The 21,624-nt window shown below is 41.0% G+C and overlaps 1 protein-coding gene across 4 annotated transcripts in view; it reads left to right on the top strand.

The window, feature by feature from the left end:
• Positions 1 to 21,624, top strand: part of SLC14A2 (solute carrier family 14 member 2) — a 383,545-nt gene that overhangs the window by 213,288 nt on the left and 148,633 nt on the right. For all 4 annotated transcript variants that reach the window (XM_036323004.1, XM_036323003.1, XM_036323001.1 and 1 more), the window contains exon 3: positions 6,258 to 6,349. The gene's annotated coding sequence lies outside the window, so the exon portion shown is untranslated. The remainder of the gene's footprint in view (positions 1 to 6,257; positions 6,350 to 21,624) is intronic.

The raw sequence follows: 21,624 nt of genomic DNA, 5'->3' as shown, positions 1-21,624 counted from the left end.
CACCTTCACAAGATGGCTGCCTATGAACAGGCCAGCAGAGGGGTTAGTGAGGGACGACCATACTACTGAACAAGCAGGCTGCATGGGGTGACCAGGCCGGCAGGGGGCTTAGTGAAGGATGAACAAACGACTAACCAGCAGGCTGAGTGTGGCAACCAGGCCAGTGGGGGGGAAAGGAGGGGCATGAGGGGCGACCAGGCCAGTTAGAGGGGCAGTTGGGGACAACCAGGCAGGCAGGCAGGTGAGCAATTAGGAGCCAGTGGTCCAGGATTGTGAGAGGGATGTCCCAGATTAGAGACGGTGCAGGGTGGACTGAGGGGGACCCCCCTCCCGTGCACGAATTTTGTGCACCGGGCCTCTAGTACTAAATATAATATACTTAATCCTCTATATTCTTAGTAGCTGTGGACTGTTAACTCTGCAATGATAAATTGTATATACTTCTCCCACCTCTCATTTTCTTATTTTACCCATTTTTAATTGATGGTCATGAAGATGATGGTGGTGATGATGATGATAGAATGATAATACTTTGGCTAATTTTAACTTTATAATTTTTAATACACTTTTCTTTTTTTCATTTCTCAGTTCATTAGCCCTAAGTGTGACTTTTGACTCTTGGCTACCTCCCACCTTCTCTCTCCCATCTTCGGAATTATGTTAGTTTCAGTGTTTTTAATGTTTTAATAGTTTATTACAATTTACATTATTTTCTCCAACCATAATTGTAATAGGGTTTTTTTTCTTAATCCTAAAATAAATGGTTAAAAACTCAGCATCTCTCTTTCTGCCATAGTTTCTGCATTCTCCATAGGCTGGTTAAAATTCAGCATCCACTTTATTCCGGACCAGAACCTGGTAACCACATTTTCTGGTTTATTCAATGTTTAGTGCAGCATTAGTACATGAACAAAAGTTTGAGCACAAATGTTTAAATGTTTTTTATTTAATTCTTAATGAGGTTTTATAAGCATGCTTCCACTGTCTTCTGGCATAACATGTCGCTGTGGAAAACTGTGACACCAACCTAATTTTCCCCCTTAGAAAAGAAACTTTGATTTTGATTTGTATTGTTTGTTTTGGTTTTTTGTTTGTTTGAATGGTAAAAGAATCTTTCTCTACCTTCTGGATTGATAGTTCTGCATCAGCTTCTTCTGAGACAGTTTATGTTTTGGTTTTGCTTTGTATGTAGACTTAAATATCTTATTTCTGGAAAATGCTTTGTAATTATATTTCTCCAAATACATCTTCTATTTTTTTTCATTATTCTTTGTCAAATATGGCTTGGTCTATTTGTGCATATAAGTATGTCTATCAAGTCTATTTCATTTCCATAGCTATCATGTTCTTTTTCTAATCCTTTTAAAGCATTAATTCCCATTTTGTTTTGCTCACTTTATCAACCATATTCTTAAACCCACTTTTTTTCTCATTTTGAGTAGAGTTTGTTTAACTTTTTGTTGCCTCTAATGGCCCCCTAATTTCTGTGATGACAGTACTAGTATGTTTCTCCCCCACTTCATTCCTGAGCTCTTTCAGTTGTCTTGACATTTCTTCCTTGAGCTCTTCTTTTATATAAGTGATCTTTTTCATTAAGTTTTGTTGTTACTATTTGTCTATTCTCATTTGCTTGGCAGTTTCCTTGAGCTCTATGGCAACACAATCTTGTTATGTGTTCTTTGTCTATTTGTTTTCTCTAATCATTACCTTCTTTTCTTGCAGTATCTTTGTAGAACTCTTCTGATGGTTTCTTTTTTATTCTGACTCATATTTGAGACAAGCTTGTTCTTAACCAGCTATTTTGCAGAATGTTTATGGTGCTGGGGCCAGGCCATGATGCCATCCAGCAGAGAGTCTCTTTCATTTACAGGGTGCACCTTATGACACACACGCATATGTGTATATGTTGATTTAACCCTGACTTCTTCCCAGAAGAAAGAAGAGATTGGCAGTTGCGAGACTGATTAGTATTGAACCTATCTGCTCCAATCTGCCTCCCCATCAGACTGTTTCCTACAGAGATGGCTCTCCCCTGCTTCTAGACGGAGCCCACCAGGATCCAGGGATGCTCTCACAGTCAGTACATTCTCCATAGACAAGTTGTTTCCCCAAAGATGGTGTTGGATCTGCCCTCTTTGATTAGGTCTTCTCTGCCAGCCTTGTTTGAGGTCTTCAGCAGCAGACAGTCTTTCAACATCTATCTGTCCCTGGTTGAAATGTCATTGCATATGAAGCCCTTCCTCAACAAACATAAAGTTTGCATTTCTGCTTCTCATTTTCCTTGTCATTTTGGAATGAATTCAGAAAGAAGTGGGCAGGCCTGTCTTAACACTGCCATCTTAAGGGCAGAAGTCCCTTAAAAGGCTGCAAAGCCCTGTCTCCCTCCCTCTGAATCTCCTGTACCTAATACTATACCTGGGGAAAAGAAGATGCCCAATAAATACTTATTCAATGAAATGATGAGTAAAAGAATGAAAAATTCTCAAATGTAATAGCTGAGACATAACTACATTTAAGGCCTCTTTTCAAAAGAGCTTCAACAACTAATTCTCCTGGTTTTGCCTTGCAACAACACGAGGTAGATTTCCCATGGTGATTTCTCATGGTTCAAAGATCTCCTGCTCACTTTTCTCCCATCTTTCATTATATTTTCTTAGAATCCTGCTGTCACTCACTATATGAGCCAAGTCAGAGCACCTGGTACATGTGAAACAGTGAATTCTATGAGAAAACTTTATATAGAGTTCTGTTTTTCTTTCTGGTCTGGTATTTGGCTTTAGTTTTTATGGATGCATTTTGAATTTGTTTCTCCTTGGCCTCCTTCTAAAATTGGAAAACTTCTGTATCTTCTTTACCATGAATCATCAGAAAGATAAAGGCAGAATGATTCCATTCTGCACCCTGTTTTGATAAGGAATGTAGATAATTGTTCGCATTTCCCTCAGCAACAGGCCCCCGGGTCCCACAAGGGTCAGGGCTCTGTCCAGATGCAGCGAGGAGGAAGGATCCTTTGAGAAGGGGAACAACAAAGATATAGACACTCATTTCAGTCCTTGTGAATTCCACGAGGGTATTCACCATGGGTGTGACCCAAGAAAAGATCAGCTTGGCTCAGTCAGAACAGCTGTTGAGTCCAGGTTTCTTTCAGAGCTTTTGACTCAGGAATATACTCCTAAGTCCCTTCAGTGAGAACAAGCAATATGTCACAGACTATTCCTTTGCCTCCCATATGGAGCATAATAGGCACTTGAGAAGTATTGTGTTAATTTCTTATTTTCCTTAGGTTAAAACCAAAAACTGTCCTACTCGCTCAAAACACTTCAGTGTCTAACCCCAGACAAGATTCCTCATTCCTTTTAGAGATCTTCAAGGATGGTTTTCTTTATTTTTTCCCTTTGTCTTAAGTCTCTCAAATTCCTCCAACTTGCTCTGTACCCTTCTCATTGCTATGTTGCACATGTCAACAGACATGAGATCTACAGATAAGTCAGTGGCCCATGGAGTGCCCATGGTGGCCAGCAAGACTTAGAAGGTAGGACAGTAGGAAAGAGAGGGCCTGAGAGAGGCAAACTACAGTCCATATTAGTATTCCTAACAAAATCACAATCACTATACATCTCTGCCCATAGCCAGGAGTATCAATGCTCTTTCATCTGGACATTCATTGATATTACCCTAAAGCCCATATCACCAAAACAGAACTCCCTTTTATGTGCCTGAAAATCTGTGTTCATTCCCACTCTAGCCCTATGTGGGTTTTTCATTGGGGGCATCAAGCATCCTGGTCTGTCCAGAACACTCCCAGTTTGTCTGGTGTCCTGTCCAGTTAAGCATTTGTCCCTGTCAAAAGTGATTTTTGTATGATAAATTATATACTCTCCTTAGTTTAATTTAATGCATCATTTTCAGAAGGCAGCATGAGTCAGATTGCCTGTGGTTATAAAGAATGTTCTTTTCTTCTTCCTACCTTTGTAGAAGATGATTAGGACTCACCAAGACAATGAGACAGGCAGGGACCTGAAGTCCAGGCACACAAATGACCTAGGGCAGGTGATCAGGGAAAAGTTGACACCACCAGGGTGGCCAAACAGGCTCAGGAAAGTTTTGCAAGAATCTTGAGAGAAAAATCTATCCCAAAGATTAGGGGGGAGGGGCAAGTCTCCATGCTCAAGGAAGATATTGTGGGATAATACAATCCCAAGGTCAGAAAGAAGATCATTTTTTAAGGAGGAGCATTTGCATGGCCCTCTTTCCTCCTCCCTCTTTGCTCCTGAACATTTGGTCAGTGATTTCTCTCTATTTCATTTATGGCAATAACTTCAGGTCTTGTGGGTGGTCATAATGGTGATCTATGTATGCCATCTACAGTGGGCATGGATAATGAATCCTATTTTATTTCTTAATTAAGAAATTGAAAGTGCCGCAAATTACTGCAATTAACATGGATTTTCTTCCTCATTTATTTACTTATTTAAATGCCTGAAATTGCACCCTTAGCTTAAACCAACTGCAGGGTTCAGAGCCTGTTAAAATATATAGCATTCATTAAAATATTTATTCTTCTCCGACAGTGAACTTGCAATTTGGAAATGGTGGTGATATCTTTGTATGTGAAATCCTTCCCCCAAAATATAAATCTATTGAATTCAGACCATTCAGCTTGGTAATTTTAAGAGTTGAATTTATTGTCATCCTTTGTGTGACTGAAATAAGCTAAGGTTTTCAAAAAGCTGTGTGTTATGTTGACCTTAACCGGTATCATTGTTTTCCTTGTAAGTCCTTGGGGATATGAACATCACCATGTTTTCAGAAGTTCAACGTTCACTGAAAGATAACAATTACAATATGAGGGTGGTTGAAGCCATCTAACTATTTCAGAACAATAGTATTTTGAATAAACTATTTAGCTTCAAATTATCTAGTACTTTTGAAGATTCAACCTTGGTCTTCATTCTTGGGTTTTTGTGTTTGTATTTGGTTTTGTTTCTAACTGGTTTGCATGGAGACAGAGCTCAAGACACAGTGGTGGAAATTAACCAAAACTATGCTTCAGAAACACAAACCCTTTGGTGTGGGTCAGCAGCCATGGGAAACTACACCCAGCAGGGGTGTAAATGAGTATGGTTTTACCAGAACGCAACTGGGAAATGGCCTCTCAAAACCTTAAAGGACGCAAACCCTTTGAAGTTCAGCTATTCCACTTCAAGGATTTAGAAAAGAATGAAGACTGTGTACCAAGATTTAGCTAACAATGACATTCATGGTAGCCCTGTTTATAACAAATAAAATAGGTAAAACAAAATACCAAAATATGCAGCAATAAAAAGGATTGAGTAAATTATAGTACAGCCTTCCATTGGAATAATAAACAGCTATTAAAAACTAAGTGGTTTGTATTAGTTATCGATGGCTACATTACTCCAGAGCTTAGCAGCTTAAAACAACAAACATGTATCTTCTCACAGTTTCTGTGGGTCAGGAATCTATAAGCATGGCTGGGCTGGGTCCCGTGACTCACAGCCTCTCAGAAGCTACAGTCAAGGTGTTTGAATCATCTCTAGGCTTAACTTGGAGAGGCTCCACTTTCAGGCCCACTCAAGTGGTTGTTGGTAGGATTCAGTTCCTCTGGCCTGTTGGTCAAAGGTCTCTCTCAGTTTCCTGCCTCGGTTTCACTGCCCTATTTTCTAGAGAGCAGCTCATGATGTAGCAGTTGGCTTCATCACAGAAATCAGACCGCAGCTGACATCCCATCATTCTTGCGTGTCCTAGTGGATGGGAATAAGTCAGAATTCCAGCTCACGCTCCAGGGGAGTTGATTATACAATGTGAGGATATGAGAGGGCAGGGATCATTGGAGACATCTTAGAAATCATCTACCACAGAGCTGAAATTTATTTATGACAAAAGATTTTCATAATGTCTTATTCGATGAAAGAAAAGCAGGTCACAAAGTAGTATGTGCAGTATGGTCCCAATTTTATAAATTAAAAACAGTAGGAAAACATATATCCATATATACATAAATGTTCATGAAATAATCTGTAAGGGTACCATGGGTTAATGGTGGTTATGCCTGGGTAGTGGTATGACAGATAAGTTTTATGTCCTATTTCCTAAACTGTATTTTCTGGTGTTTTCTAAAACAAGCACGTATTGTTTACAATTTTAAAAAGATTAAATGTTATTAAATTAAAAACAAAGCAATGAAATACTCTAGACTTCATGTTTCTGACCTCCATTCACGTCTATCTTTACAGCACTACTTCTTGCTTACTACCTGAAGTCAACCAAATAGAAGTTCACAGGACCCTTCATAGAATCCATTGATCGTACCGTGACCAAGGACATTGTGAGTACATTCTAGAACTTATTGCTGTGTTTGTGTCTTCTAAAACAATTATTATCGCCAAAAATACTACCATGGAAAAACAAATTATTTTTCCCTCTGAGGTCACTAGAATCACAACTATGATTGACATGAGAAAACTGAGTCCTCCCCTTGAGCCAGTGTCATCCCAACTCAATTCTGGTTGCTTCCAGGCCACAAGCTAGCATGACCACATGGCCACCTTCCCTGTAGAATTCCAAAAGGAGACTTTCTATTTGTATGTCAAAAATAGATGAACAGATCTGGCACTGCTGAACATATTTGTAAATTTGAAAAAGAAGAGGGGATGGGTAAGTGAGAAGATGAATTCATTTATAATCCCCACACTTCATTAGTTTTCTGTGCGATGCCACCAGGAGGGCCTGAGTTGGGATGCCACTGGTTCAGGGTGGGAATAACTTCTCTATCAATGTAAATGGTATTTTAAGATTGCTTACTTATGAAATTACTGTTTTTCCAAACATAGATTTTTGGTTGTTTAACAAGTAGACAGCAGAGCCAAACACAGAACACTGAGTGTTACAGAGGTGAAATTAAAGAAATTCATTTGCAGTGCCAAGCTTGAAGGATGGTGAGCTAGTGGTCAAAATCTGAACTCCTCAATGGTTTGTAATCAATGGTTTTAAAAGCAGAGCTTGAGGGTTAGGGTTTAAGGGTCAAGGGCAAAGCTGATTGGTTATTTCCTGTGTAAGCTTCAGTGGTTTCTTTGGTCTGATTAATTCAGTTCCTGATGTCATCTTGCCTGATGCTTTTGTCGCTGTGGTCAGGTGATTGAGGAACCAAGAGCCTGCAGAATATCTCATAATTGTGTGTCAGTGATGTTCTGTCTAAAGCAAAAGGCAGCAACTAAACGTCTAGTGACCTTTGTTATTGTTTTAAGTTATCATTGTTTTGTGCTTAACTAGCTATTCTTTTTATTATAATTGCAGGCAAAGTGTACGTTAAAACATTTTTTCTGGGACTTGTTCACAGGCAGGCCTACGACTAACATACTTTCTTAATCTTTGACTATAAGCTATCGGACAATCAAAGCAATTGAAACATTTAGTTAAAGCCTACACCTATATCTCTGGTCTCTTGATCTAATACCTAAACATGTTTACTGTTAGTTGCTAGTTTCACTAACAATAGAGCACATTTTCCTCATATGAGGAAATGGGTGTTTGTCTAAGTAGTGATCAGCAATCCAGGTGCCTCCTAACTTGTGGCTTCGCCGTCTTCTAAAGTCTCTGAGTTTTATGCCGGGTCTTCTGCATCCACTTGGTTTACAAGAAAGGAGTAAAGGTGCCACACCCACTTCCTATCACCTAGCTCTACAGCCAACACACATCACATTTCATTGGAGAGAACTAGTCACATGGGCCTCACCTTGATGAAAGAGGCCTTGGGTTAGTCATTGGCTGGCAGTAATTTCCCAACTACTCCCCTCTGTGGTAGGGGGAAATACATCATGGGCTCTGTCAGGAAAAGTCATAGTGTTATAAAGTTCTTGCTGAGAAAATTCTTAGTGGGCATTCATACATTGATCACAGAGCAAGGATTGGTTGACTTATCAATTACTTTGAATAATGAATCTTTCTGCCCCACATGAAGGAATTTCTAATATCAATCTCTCATGCCTAAGGCAACAAGCCACTGATAATAGGGCTTTAAAGACTCAAGGTTATTCTACACTGAAAGTGCCAGGTGTGCCTGCCAATGCCGAAAATCCACCACTGCCAATGGAATCTCAAGATATCAGCCTTCAAACGTGTCTCTCTCTCTAAGCCTTAGTTTCTTGTTATACAAAATGACAAGAATAGGACCTACCTCACAGGGTTGATTTGAAGCCCTAAATAAATAACCACAGTATGCATTAACTCCACACAGGAGAGACTTCTCCAGCAGGTATCCTCGTATGACGAATAATCTCAGAAACGCCTGCCTTACCAACACTATGACAATTGCTGGTTCTTGTGATATCATTTTTACTATTAAGCTACAATTATGATGATTAGCACTACCACAAATAATAAAAATCACTTCTCTACACTGATTTATATTTAACTATTTGACTCTCATCTCATGACACCATCATAAAGTGGAAAACAGACTCACTATTATACCCATTTCAAAGGTCAGAGAACTGAGCATCATGGAGGATCAGTGTTAATGACCAAGATCCCATTATAGCTTAGTCAGAGTGGCCATTTGACTCTTAAACCCATGTCTTTTAAGTCAAGATGATACTAGTACACCAAATTTAAACTGAGACCTTATGGAGAAAATTGAATCATTGAGGAGATGTAGTCTCAACCCCTCATTGTTCAGATGAACTGGGGATGCCTTTGAGGATTTTTCTTTTTTATGCCACTGGTCTCAGATTGTCTTGTCTCTTTTAAGATTAGTCTAACTGCACCTCAGTCAGGGGTGGGGAGGAAGGGCAAGTACTGATGGTGTTGGTAATGTCATTCTACATAAGCCATAAAATGTACAGGGCTCCAAGAAACAAGAAACTCATGTTTCATGTTTCCTCCCAAAAGGAGGAAAAGTGGGCACTTTTTCTCTACTCTGGCATAATGGAAACATCACTGGTCAGCATCACCAACCTTAGGGAGGTGAGTGACAGACTGGAATCCACATCTAGGTTTCTTAGGTGTATTTTTTTGTCTTACATTCAACTTGTTGGCCTTTCCCTGATAACTTTAATGACTAATTCTTTAGTAACTTTATCCTTTCTAGTGAGAGAGAAAACAATTTCTGGTAGCCTTGTGTTTGCAATATAAGGTCTTTAGAGACAGTGGTTGACCCAGTGTTGGGTGATTCCAACTGCCAGTAGCAATTAGCTATAATGGACATGGGTCTTAATGTAGAGAGCAGCCCTCAGGCCCAGACCTGCTGCTGACTGTTGTGTTATCATGAGGGTCCTTTAGATTCTATAGGCCGATGCCCTCATCTGTCAAATCAGGTGGATGATGTGCACCCTAGTCACCTCCCCCACTTTCCTATGGAAATACTGGGTTCAAACAAGGAACTAGAAAGTGCTTGGGGAAGCATTGCTTGCTAAATAAATGCAACAGAGAGTCATCATTATCACTGTGCTATTGCCATTATTTTGTGGTCAGCTCAGCTTTTCTTAACACAGAGCAGTTAATGAAGTGGCAACTGTATTGGTTTCCCAGTAGGAGGGAGAAGGGGCCAAATAAGGCTCTATTTTTTATCCCACTTGAGTTTCCAGTTGTGTTTTCTTTTTCACAACAGCTATGTCTAATCAGTTTATAAGTACTTTAATTACAGTGGCATTTCATTATACTTACCCCTAACAAAAAATAGGCTAAGTAAAAAAAAAAAAATTTAATCCTAAAAATGGTGGATTTCCCTAAAGGCTGAGCTAACTTTCACCAGCAACCAGAACACTACTACCTTTTATCCCACCTCTAAATTTGATACCTATAACTCTTAATGAATTATTTAACAAATTTAAACAATTGTAATTGTACCTGCAAGTCCACTAATAGAGAGAAAAATGACAAAAATCCATTAGTCATCAGGCTTTGGTTCATAAATTGTCCACCAGCTGAAATACATTTTTCCTGTGGCCATGAGGAGTTATGGAAATAGGAAATTTAGAAATCAATATAGGCAGACTGGGAGAGCTATATAAAGAGAAAGAATATGTCACCTCTAACCCTGGTACATGGCCATTCTGTTGCTCCCTGCAGCATCTCACATATGCTTGCCTCAGTATAGTCATCAAATAGACAGGTGAACACCTGCCTCATTCGAAGGACAAGATAAATGTTGCAAAGTAGGGAAGTTGGAAGGGATTTTGCAAACTTATGGCCCAAAGTAACCATTTTACAGATAAGAAAACTAAGGCTCACACAGGCATATCCAAGGTCATACAAATGAGCACGTATTAAGATGATACCTAAGGGGTGTGTATTAGTTTTATATGGTTGCTGTAACAAATTCCCACAATTTTAGTGGCTTAAAGTAACAAAAATTTACTATCTTACAATTCTGTAGGTCAGACGCCTTCTATGGCCTAAAACCAAAGAATTGATTATGTTGAACTCTTTTCTGGAGACTCTGGGAGAATCCATAGTTTAGCCCTTTCCAGCTTTTAGAAATGCCTGCATTCCTTAGCTTGTGGCCCCTTCCTCCATCTTCAAAGCTAACAATGTTACCTCTCTCTGATCTTTTCTTTTTCTGAAGTCACATCTTTAATCACAGCCCTGACTGGGAATTTATCACCAGTAGGGGCCATTCAGGAGGCAGCCGATCAATGATTCTTTCATTGATGTTTCCATCTCTCTCTCTCCCTCTCCCTTCCTCTCTGAAATCAATTAAAATTATATATTTAAAAAACAATAAATGTCATTTGGCCTAAGCCCCAGTCTGATTTTGGCACAGGAGCAAAAGATGTTCCAGTCATCTGAATAGCAAGGATGAAAACGATGCGGGGCATTGCCATATGTTCACTCCTAGGGAAATCCTGTCACAGAACATCAGGGCTGACCTTAATGTTCATTTTAATGGGAAGGTATCTGCAAGGAGGGTACAATGACTCATTTTTTTTCACCTTTGAACTGTCCTTCCTCCTACCCTCCCAAAGGCTCTCTCTCTTGAGTTACTGCTGAGCCCAGCCTTGGTACTAGAATAGTTCTGATTGTACAAACAGACATCAGGGACTCCCAACCACCTTCATTTCTCCACATGTCCAGCTGCAAAGTCTAAAAGTAATGGTATTTAACAAAGGGACTTCTTATATCTCATAGAGGACTGTGTAGACACTGTGTTGGGTCAGCCATGGTTGTAGAAAAAAATGAGTTTGATTCTCCTGCATGCCTTGATTCAAGTGGTGAGAGCAAAGCACTTCAACATGGTAAACATCATTGCCTTTCCATAAGTCCTTTCAGCAAGAACATAATAATAACGCCTTCTGATTCTTGTAAGGCTTCACATTTTACCAAGCACTTCAATCTCCATTACTTCTTGTGAATTTCACAATACTTCTTGAGGAGGAAATTATGTAAAGATGAATAAATTGAGATTCAAAGGGTTTGAGTGACTTACCTTAAGTCACAAAGCTAGAGTCTGAAATCGGACCCAAGCCTCTTGAACACAAGTTGTCTCTAATACATTATCCTGAAGAGTCTACCCTGATAAAAGACCTTTGTGTCCCACAACCCTGGAAGTTTGGGGACAAAAGAGAGCCAGGAAGGGTAAAGAAAACAGAAAGCTGAGGGAAAAATAATCTGAATTTCAGATCTTTTCTGCCAATTAATATTTACATTTTGTCTCAGGTCTGTCCTGAGGTTACTGGTTTTTAACTCTTTCTTACGTTACCTCAGTGTTTTTAACTCTCCAAAACATTCTCATGTCCTTATCTCATTTGGTCAGCTCAGCAACACTGTGAGATAGGCAGAGCAGATCTGACAGATGAGGAAACCAAAGAGAAGTTAGATTCTTACCCAAGAATAGATGGCCACTGAGTGGCAGAGTTAGACCTGGAGCCCAAATCTTTGGGATAGGAATGGAGTAGGAGAAAAGTACCTATTGAAAGAGGTAGAAAGGAAACATTTCATTAACAGATTAATCAAAATTCATATACATTTCACAACAGATGTAAGTTAAACCATTATGCTCTGTGCCTTAAACTTATACAATGATGTATGTCAATTATATATCAATAAAACTGGTAAAAATATATTTAAAAATTCATATAAAAGTAAAAAGGTATGAGAATAGCCAACAGAATTTTGAGATAGAATACAAAGAAAAAAGACTTATACCACAGATATCAAAACCCATGATGAAACAGCATGATTGAGGCATAGGGATACAGACACTAATGGAATATATTCAAAAGTCCAGAAAGAAACTCATGATTTTTGGAAATTTGGTACGTGACAGGGGTGATGACAAATAAATCAGCAAAGTACAAACTTTTTAATATATAGTATCACAACAGTTGTCTCTCCTTACTGGAAAATTAATATTAGAGCTGTATTTCATATACAAAGTATTGCAAATAAACTCCAAATTGATGTATGGCTAAAACTTATTTTAAAATGTTTAGCCCAGGCTGACATGGCTCAGTGGTTGGAGCGTTGGCCCTTGGACTGGAGAATTACAGGTTTGATTCCTGGTCAAGGGAACATAGCTGGGTTGTAGGTTCAATCCCCGGCCCCGGTTGGGCACATGTGGAAAGCAACCAATCGATGGGTCTCTCTCACATTGATGTTTTTCTCCCCCACCCCTTTCTCCTCCCTTCCACTCTTTCTGAAAATCAATGGAAAAAATATTGTCAAGTGAGGATTAACCAAAAACACCAAAAAAACTTAAACTATTAGAAGAAAATTCAGGAAGACATTTTTATATCTAATCAGGAAAAGATTTCTCAAGATTCGAAAAAAGAACAAAAGAAAAAAATGAATAAATTAGATTTCATTAAAACTGAAGACTTTTATATGACCAAAGACACCCGGAACAAAGCCAAAAGACAGGTGAGAGATTTGTAGGAGGAGTTTACAATGCATTTGATCAACACAGAATTAATATTTACAATATTGGGGAAGGGGGGAGTTTACAAAAAAAAAAAAAAAAAAAAAAAAAAAAAAAAAGCCCAACAACACAATAGAAACAGAGACAGAACATAAAAATAGACAGTCTACAGAAATGTAAATCAAAATGGTCTATACAAATATGAAAAGATGTCCTACCTCTTTAATGATCAAGGAGCTGCCAATTAAAGCTAAGAGATGCCATTTCGTACCCACCAACTGTCAAAACCGAAATGGTTCAACAATACCGAGTTTTTTGTGGGAAATGGGCACTGTTGTTCTGGAGGGCGTGCAAATTGTGTTACTCCCCTCAGAGAGCAATTTGGAAATACCTTGTAAACGTGAAAGAAATGTGTCTCTATGACAACTAGTTTTACATCTAGATATATGCCCTAGAAAAACTCACTCCTATGTGGAACAAGACATGTAAGAGGATGTTCATTATTTCATTTTTTGCAAGATTGAAAATCAGGGAACAATCTCAATGCCCATCGATAAGACAATGAAGAGGCGGTTACATTCCAGAGCAGTGAGCCCCGGTGAGCTGGCGGATGCATCAAGAGGATGATTCTGGAAAACCCAAGCTGAGTGAAAAGAATCAAATCATATTAATATACCATTCACTTTCTTGTTTAAACATACAAAGCAATATTGTCTCTCACTTATGAGTTCAAACATGTACGTGGTTTCTCAGAGGAAGAAGGAAAAGAGGCTCAAGGACCATTGCCAGAGGGTTGAGCTGAACCTATAACGTGTCATTTCTTCAATTACAAATAAACTAAAACAAATTTAGCAAGATGTTAACATTATAACGCTCTGTGCTGTGGCCATTGTGTTTGATAGAGTAAAGAACTGAGGAAAGAGAGTTATTCACCAGCCACCTTTTTGTCGTCTGGTGGAAATGAGAAGGCAGTGGGGAGCATGAGCCTGCAGGACATACGCTGACAGCTCTGAAATTATTGTGGCTTTGGATTTCAACTCATGTACACACACTGAGACAGTTCCACACATAGGAGCGGTGGGGTCAAGAAAGAAGCACTGCCAAGCATGATAGTCAAGGCACACAGGGGGCCCAGCCAGCCCTGGCTCTGCCAGGGCATCAAAAACAACATCTTCTGGCTAGGACTAGGGAATAACAATGACTTAAATACAATAGGAGAGGATTTCAGAGGTAGGCAGTTCAGATTTCAGGGGGCTAATATGGTGGCGGCACGATGTCCAGGACTCAGGATCTTTTCATCTTTCTGCTATGTCATCCTTAGGTGTTTGAGTTCCATCTCCAAGGTCACGTCATTATCTGAGACGGTCACCATCCAGGCATGAAGCAGGAAGGAGGGGAAGGGGTATGACAAAATGACAAAATCAAAATGCCACACAGCCACTTGGTGACCTACAGAACAGAGTGAGCTAAAAGCCTTGAGGACAGGTCAGAGGAGCAGTGACCAAAGTCAAGGCTGAGACTCAGCTCCAACCTTGTGCATTTCTGCTGGAACAGGGGACACCTTGGTGTCATACTAAAGAGCCATTTCCACTGCTTCCATGGTCCTCTCCACGATATCTAGGGAAAGACACACTTGTGAATAACTTGTCTCTGGCACTTGAGGGAATTTGATCACTTATGTATGATGATTCATAAGAGATGCCAATCAAATATCGTCAGTGTGGCAGCCGAAAGTCCAGAGAAAAGAGAAGAAAGGGCGTCAATGTCTCTGATGTGAGACCAAGCACTACTCTCCCAGAACCTGGGACGCTCCAGCCCACAGGTCTCACCAGCTGGCTGAGATCTTGAAGGCCACCACAGGGACGTTAGCAATGGATATGAGCAAAGGCTGGGTGAGGTTCCTGTGGGAACACAAGTTTGCTGAAGGGCCGTACTCCATGCCCTTTAGCATGGTGGTCTATTTCCAAACCGGACAGTTGAAGTGTGAAGATGAATGACCAAAGGTCATTCCCATCCCTGAGACCAACCTGATAGTAGCACCCAATTCTTCGCACACACAATTTATTCATGGCACACAACCCTCTCTGAAAGCAGAAGTATTACCCTTATTTTTCAAAAAGGTTGGGAACTCAAAAAAGTTCCCAAGGTCACCAAGTTGGTGTCAAAGCCAGAACATAAACCCACCCCGAATATCAACAAACCCTATATCCTCTCCTACGCTTCTCTTCCTTTCAAAAATCCAAAGAATGTCAGTGTATAATGGGCTTTATGGGCTAGCTCACCTTATAGGTAGTGGGAGTGAGGCACATGGAGGCTGATGACAGAGACGAAGGTGAACCTCGATTTCTTGGCTCCCAGTTCAACTCTTTCCTCACTATGATTCACTGTGTCTCAGACTCTAGGAAGTAGTGACCTGACTACCACATTCATTCAAAAATTGCTTTAACAAATATGTATTGAGCTCTTACCAAGGGCCAGGCACTGGGGACACAGCAGGTTGAAAACAGAAAGCATCTCTGTTCTCATGGAGCTCACATTCAACTGAAAGGATAAATATATACAAAACAGTTCATCAGATGAGAGTAGTAAAGTAGGGTGAGAGGGGCAAAAGAAAGGATATTCTTTTTTAAAGGATGGCCAAGAATAATACCTGGCTATGAGCTTCCCCAGCAAAATCCTTTCCAACTTCACCTACCACTTACTTCTTTGTACCCACAGCGTGGTGTTGGGCTGACAATGAGCAGGTTAGACACAAAACAGTAGGCATGGGATTCTCAAGGAAGAAGGAGGATTCAAAAGGGAGCCCAGCACTGCCATAGTCTGGCCAGGGGACAGTCCTCACAGTAGGGTGGATGGCCACCATTTAACAAAATCCCAAAGAAAATGGCCCAATGACTTAGGAGCTTAAGGTAGATACCCTCACAATCTGGTAATAGACAGCCTTCGAAACCTTCTGAACACCCTTTATGAGAAAGGAAAATTGGAGATGAATACCTGGAGAATTTCAGTGGTAGGAAAGAAGCCTTCAGATGTGCTTCAGGATCTTATTGAAAAGGTTGCCTTCATAGACTTAAGAGGTTATGTCTCTAAGACAGGTCCTAAAAGTAAAATAGTAAGAAGACTCTGATTGCACCTTAGAAACAATATGGAGGTCCATTTCTGTCCAAGACCCAGAGAAAAGGCTTTATGCAGAAATTGCCACACGTCATCCACTTTATATCCATAAAGTGGTATATCTGTACGTTGATTGTGTAAAGCAAGTTTTCTAAAAGGCTTAGCAATCAAATCAATTAACAACAGAGAAAACCATGGCCCAAATACATGTCTGTATTCTACTATTGAAATCACCCCCAGGAGAATTCTGTGAAGCTGGGGGCTCAAGGAGAGGCCATAAGGAACAGCTGGAAAAGCCTCAGGACAGCCTGGGAAATGGAGAGGCTCAGAGAAGGCTAGGAAGGGCAGTGCCCAGAGCCAAAGGGCTGTGTGTCTGGAGGTGACAGGAACAGCCCGCCTGGATGGCGTAGCTTGCTGCCTGCTCTAAGTGCCATAAGTAATGTTGTAGATGAAGTTGGCAGGAAATGTGCGAAAAGTTAACACTTTCTCTATATCCTCACCTCTCTCTCCCCCATCACCACTCCTGCTTCAGGAAAGTCTCAAATCTATTCTAAAGTTAACCCTCCATCTCAGCTGAGGATTCACCTCCTACCGTCCCCCAATTAGGCTCCTTCGTTCTCTCCTGGTCTCTCCCTTTCAATTAGATTCTTTCTTAACAAACATGTCATCTTCCATTTTTGAGGGGAATAAAAGAGAAAGAAAGAACTTTCCTTGGCCCTGCTTTCCCCACAAGCTTGCATTCCATCCCTCCACGTAATTGCCAGACTTTAAAGAAGTCCTTTCATACTCACTGTCTTCCCTTCCTCGTGTTCACCTTCTTTAACACCTCATCGGCTGCTTTCTGCTCCCACAATTCCACAGAAACTTCTCTAACTGCCAGATACAGCAACCTGTCCAAGCCTTTGGTCTCAGTGGCATTTGTCACTGTATAACCATCGCTTGGACCCAACGTCTTAAAACATTCGCCTCCTTCAGCCTACATGACCCTATTCCCCTGGTCTCTCCTGAAACCTTTTCACCTCTTTCCCAGTCCCAAGACCCACCCACCACTTTAGTCCTCAGCTGGGGAGAAGAGACCGGAATCATCTAAATCACTAGATGGAGTCACATACTTTTTTAGAAAACCTGATAGAAGTTTTAAAGAATCTCCCCCAAATATTGTTTATGTATACGTATACATGCATATGCATATATAAATAAATATTATTTCAGAGGAAGGCGATGAACTCCCTAAATGAAGAGCCTCTGTCCCAGAGAATAGCCTTTTGTAAAATGGAATTCCGATGCCATGTAGCTGTTCCCTGTTGCTTTTAAACCACATGTTCCTAGTGAGTTCTTGGCTTCCATGGGGTGCCCTAATGAAGTAAAGCCATTTATCAGAAGGCAGGAGCACAGGGTTGTCAGCCCAGTTTTCACACCTTAAAGACTTGAATCAAAATTGGTTCCTCGCCGAAACCAGTTTGGCTCAGTGGATAGAGCGTCGGCCTGTGGACTGAAAGGTCCCGGGTTCGATTCCGGTTAAGGGCATGTACCTGGGTTGCAGGCACTTCCCCAGTGGGGGATGTGCAGGAGGCAGCTGATCGTTGTTTCTCTCTCATCGATGTTTCTAACTCTCTATCTCTCTCCCTTCCTCTCTGTAAAAAATCAATAAAATGTATTAAAAAAAAAATTGGTTCCTCTATAAAAATAGGCATTATAGTTCCTTCCCTATCACACAGGAGATTGGGAATTTGAAAACGTTTTGGAAACTTCAGAAAACTGCAGAGTTGATTACCATTAAAATCATTGATTAACATCTTTAGAGATGCGCCCACCAGCAGGTGTCAACATGGGTTTGATTCCTGTCTTTGACAGCGTGTTATGATGACCCGGGTTCATTTCCCAGTTTGTAAACTGGAGATGATGATAGCTACTCTAGCTACATCATAGAGCTGGTGGGAGTATCAAATGAAATAATGAATGTGGAGGGACTCTGCAACCCAACAAAACTCAGGCGCCTGCCATTTCCCATCCTCTTCTTTGTCCCTCACCATGTGCATTAATTGAACTTTGTGAGCTCAATAGAATGATGATGCACTCTCAAACATCCCACCATGCCAACAACAGAGCATTCCTACAAAATAATTTGAGTCAAATTAGACTTCAATGAGTTAATCATGAGTAATGTAATTATAAGAAGCAGCAAATAAATTGATAATAATTGGCTACTTATTCTTTTTTAAAAAGGGATATAGAGAGAAAGAATATAGTGTGTGAGAAAGATTATCTTTTGTAGAAATAATCACTCCTCCTGGCCACTTGGCCTATATTTGAACCCACCCCAGGAACACTGTTGTTTCTCTGATATTCTGGGTTTCATAAAATACTCCTTGGCCTAAAGTCCTGGTTTGACCCTGAAGTGTGTGTGCAGACCTCTAGTAGTGTGCACAGGTTTCCAGCTCCCCAAGAAAGACCTTGGCATCTGGAATCATTATGCCTTCGTGTTCTCAGCCCTTTCTTCTGTGCTCCACTGTGCTGAGCTCACATCCAGGGTGGCAGGGGTCAGGGACAGATGCAGACCAACTGGCAAGCTTAAAATTGATCCATCTCTTCCTTTGCACCAGGTTATACCTAGTTTCATAATGAGGTAGGATTTCCATGGTGCTGTACAAAGGGAGGGATTAACTACTATCTGGTGAGGACAAGCCAAGTCAAAATCAGATAACACAGCAAGAAGAATTCCTCCACAGTCTCTAAGACCTGGGAGGGATGAAATGGACCCTTCATTGAAGAAGTGAGGAGGGACAAGTATCTGGGGCTCTATGTGCAGGAGGATGAGGAAATGGAAGGGAGGCTAACATTTATTGAGCCAAGGATATTACTTACATTACTTCATTCGATCTACTCAACAATACCCCTGGCACAGATGTATTTTCCATCTTACCAGCAATGAACCTTAAAGTCAGGCTAAAACTTGAGAGCTTCACTGAGCTGCAGGAGTGACAGGAAGCGAAGTGACCATGCTTGGTGACCTGCAGAAATGTCATCGACTGGGGTGTGGGAGGTTGCCGAGGGGGCTGAGCACCCAGGGGACTCGCCAGCTCCGTAGCCAGATTCTGAGCGGGGCAGAATCATCACCAGCCAGGGACTAGCCAGTATCAGGTGCTTCACAAGGAAGAGGATAGTTCAGAATCATCTATTATAGAACAACAATCAACTTAAAACTCAGCACCATAGACCCTGCAGACTGTTCCTTCAGCATCAGTACTCAAAACTGGCTTTTCTCTTCCACCTTATAGTAGTGTTACTGTCAAAGTGCCTACAATACAAAAGTTCATAGGGAATATTAAACAGGCATATCCCAAGTTCCACTCCTAGAGATTCAGATTCATGAGGCAGGAGTGGAGCAGAAATGTGCCTTGAGCAAACTTCCCAGTTTATTCCAATGCAGGTGAGCCTGGGAGAAAAACTGAGAAACCAACTCTCTGATAGTCTATTGTTCATATACTATCTACCATCTTGTACTGTAGACTCTTAGGTCTAATTCCCCACACTGGATTATAAGCTTCTCTGGGGCAGGGACTGTGCCTTCTCATCCTTGTACACCAGTGTCTAGCAGAGTACCTGGCATGTATTTGGTTGGGGTCACCAGATATGGAGAATGAACCATGAAACACATCTCATTCCCATAGGAACAGCTTCATATATAGGGTTTGTGTTGCTGACCAGGGTCACCACATCCCCAAATATCGTCAATATAGGCAACAATATTGAACCATGGATGCTAGAGTGATAGGGCTGAGAAGTACCCAAATTCATTCTGCAACATCCATAAAGCAAGGGCACCACTCTGGATCTCTGTGGTCACTCTGATCTGTTAGATTATGCTTCATGCAATGCTTTATTAGAGACTAGAAGCCTGTTGCACAAAGATTCATGCAATAGGCCTTCCTTCCCCTGGCTGCTGGACCCAGTTTTCCTCCAGCACCAGGAACCCAGGCCTTTGGTCTGGCCACAGCAGAGAAGCCAAGCCTCTTCAGTCTTCAGTCTTCAGTCTTCTCTCCAAGCCTGCGTATGCAAATTAACCACCATCTTTTTTTGGGTTAATTTGCATAGTTGCTCTGATTGGCTGGTGGGCGTAGCAGCGTAACACCAATTTGCATGTTTCTCTTTTATTAGTGTAGATTCTCTGTTCAATGGAATCCAGTGTAACTTATAGTCACTTTGTAACTGAGGGAACTGAGATCTAGAGACACATTCAAGGTTGCACCATGAATCAGTGTCAAACTCAGTCCTTAGACCCACTTTCTGGACAGTGCTTCCTTAAAACCACAGTTTCAAAGAAGGACCCATATTTGGGTTTTGTATTTTCTTTAAAAATGATCAGCAATTTTTTTTCTTTTTTTAATGCCTCCACTGTTTGCTACAGGGACATTTATCACAAGAAGAAGGCTTCATTTTAGAGTACCCTGTACAGCTCTTACCAAGGCTCTGGGCTGTGGAAAGTCTTCAGAGCTCCTCTGAATTCTAAGAGGGAAACAAAATTAGAGTTAATTGAATGTGTGATTCCTATTGATTGTGGCAAGCATGCTTCTTACAGGTCCAATTACAATGCAGAGGCATGATCGTGTTTATGACACATAATGGTATTGTGTATGTTTTTAGGATTCTGGCCCCTTTTCTCAGCCCTGGGATTATACCCTAGAGCAGCCGTGGGCAAACTACGGCCTGCGGGCCGGATCCGGCCCGTTTAAAATGAATAAAACTATTGAAAAAAAAAGACCGTACCCTTTTATGTAATGATGTTTACTTTGAATTTATATTAGTTCACACAAACACTCCATCCATGCTTTTGTTCCGGCCCCTCCGGTCCAGTTTAAGAACCCATTGTGGCCCTCGAGTCAAAAAGTTTGCCCACCCCTGACCTAGAGGCAGGTTTTATAGGATTGGAGGATGGACTGCAGGGGACTTCACAGAACAAGCTCTACAAGGGCATCTCCATGCTCCACATGTTAACCAGTACAGAGTTGTTGATGCTCTGCACTCATTGAGGACCACATCCCTTTCCAGCCAAATGCCTAGCGAATCAAGGAACTAACTCATGGAACTAACTCAATGTCTGGTTCTTAGGTGTCCTCCTTCTCTTTCCTATTCCTTCTATTTTTGGTTGTTTGTCAATGTCACCCTCCTGTCTTAATGTTCTTATGACTCCTCAGGTCCTATATCAGGCTACTATGTCAGGTCCCCTGTGAGGCACATTCCTGTTGATTCTCAGGCCTGATCTCCCCTTTTTCCCCCTTACCCAAAGTCCCATATACTAAATTACAGAGGAGGGGAGACCCTCATCAGTGGTAGATCCAATGAGTGAGGCTGGGCCCTTTCTTCTTTGTCCACCTGTGCTAATGATTTGAAAATAAATTTCTCTGATACAGATCATCTGCTGATCTGATACAACGTAAACAGCTGCATGATTTTCCCATCAAAGAACCTTCTCTTGTGATGCCCCCCTCCCCCACGCCACTGGGAAGTGGGTAAGAGAGAGGATTGTCCATTTTGCAGGGCTCCGAAGCTAAGGATCGAGGGTCAAGCTGACTTACCTGAGTTAGTAATAGAGCCCCTTCGAGAACCAAGGCTTCCTACATCCTGGTCTATAA

Source organism: Myotis myotis, unplaced genomic scaffold, assembly GCF_014108235.1.
Source record: "Myotis myotis isolate mMyoMyo1 unplaced genomic scaffold, mMyoMyo1.p scaffold_m19_p_9, whole genome shotgun sequence".
Taxonomy (NCBI): domain Eukaryota; kingdom Metazoa; phylum Chordata; class Mammalia; order Chiroptera; family Vespertilionidae; genus Myotis; species Myotis myotis.
Note: the sequence above shows the minus strand (reverse complement) of the source record. Positions and strands in the feature narration are given on the sequence as shown.